The 1,439-nt window shown below is 43.1% G+C and overlaps 1 long non-coding RNA gene across 1 annotated transcript; it reads left to right on the top strand.

Annotated features, from left to right (window-relative positions):
• Window positions 1–64: 64 nt before the first annotated feature.
• On the top strand, window positions 65–1,426 carry LOC109592851 (uncharacterized). The gene is made up of 2 exons (XR_002190589.1): window positions 65–560; window positions 807–1,426. It is a non-coding gene; the product is annotated as an uncharacterized LOC109592851 (long non-coding RNA).
• The last annotated feature ends 13 nt before the right edge of the window (window positions 1,427–1,439 follow it).

Here is a 1,439-nt window from a genome sequence, read left to right as displayed (position 1 = left end):
TGAAAGGGATTGGAAACGGAAGCGTGGGCGTGGGCAAACCTCCATTCATTTGTATTGTTGTTAATCTCCTAGGGGCTTACCTCTGGTTGTAGCAGAATCTAATGAGGGTTCCGTTTCTCTTCTGTCCACTGTCCGAGGAGGCACACTACATATTGTAGTGTGCCTTAATTGGGTTCAGCCACCATAAATCCTGACAATTGGCCGTTAGAGGGGAGAGGAGGTAAAGCCGAGCTTTGACATGATTTGCCTTGGCAAGGCATCAGATAGGGCCTAAGCCATCAAACAACAAGGCCACAAATGGTGGGACCTGGAGATACCCTTTGTCTAGCTAGTCGAGCAAGGGTACACCATTGAATGTTGATGTGGTTACTATCTTAGTAAAGCAAGGCTATTCAATGTTATGCAATTACATAAAATCTCTCCTCCCCTCTTTAGGCATAAATTGTCAAGGAGGTGGCATTCCCCTTTCACACTAGAGAATTACCTCTAGTGGAGATAAGAGACAAACAGACATATAACCAAAAAAAAAAAACATCCTGGCCTTGGCCTGGAGAGACCAAGTGAGTTATCGCGCTGCCCCTGCCAGCAATGAGAAAATAAAGCTATAATAATGGGAGTGGTGGGTGGGGGAAAGTGAGGAGCTAGCGACTGCTACTTCTTTTTCAAATCTAGCGATCGACTGAAGTAGAGCCTTCGTACCCCCGTTAATATACGCAGTAATGCGCATGCGCAGATGAGCTTGGTGGGGAGCCCCTTGAGATTAACTTTGTCTAACCCTACTGTTTAAACTCCAATTAATCTCCTAGGGGCTTACCTCTGGTTGTAGCAGAATCTAATGAGGGTTCCGTTTCTCTTCTGTCCACTGTCCGAGGAGGCACACTACATATTGTAGTGTGCCTTAATTGGGTTCAGCCACCATAAATCCTGACAATTGGCCGTTAGAGGGGAGAGGAGGTAAAGCCGAGCTTTGACATGATTTGCCTTGGCAAGGCATCAGATAGGGCCTAAGCCATCAAACAACAAGGCCACAAATGGTGGGACCTGGAGATACCCTTTGTCTAGCTAGTCGAGCAAGGGTACACCATTGAATGTTGATGTGGTTACTATCTTAGTAAAGCAAGGCTATTCAATGTTATGCAATTACATAAAATCTCTCCTCCCCTCTTTAGGCATAAATTGTCAAGGAGGTGGCATTCCCCAAGGTGTTTCCAAAGGAGTTAATTAAAGAGGGATATGGATTGGACATCTGAGCCGTCGGGACAGTCATTCATATCTCTGTTTTTTTTGTTTTTTTTTTTTTTTTAACTTATTGTGAGCAACCAAAGTGCTTGTGAATAATCTTCTGACTATATATATTAATAAAATAATATACATGACATTGCTATTTGCTAATGATAACATAACGGTAGTCACTAGATAAATGAAAGGTTAAATAATAA

Source organism: Amphimedon queenslandica, unplaced genomic scaffold (genome assembly GCF_000090795.2).
Source record: "Amphimedon queenslandica unplaced genomic scaffold, v1.1 AMPQUscaffold_3734_Cont24276, whole genome shotgun sequence".
Taxonomy (NCBI): domain Eukaryota; kingdom Metazoa; phylum Porifera; class Demospongiae; order Haplosclerida; family Niphatidae; genus Amphimedon; species Amphimedon queenslandica.
This window is presented reverse-complemented; position numbering and strand designations above follow the sequence as displayed.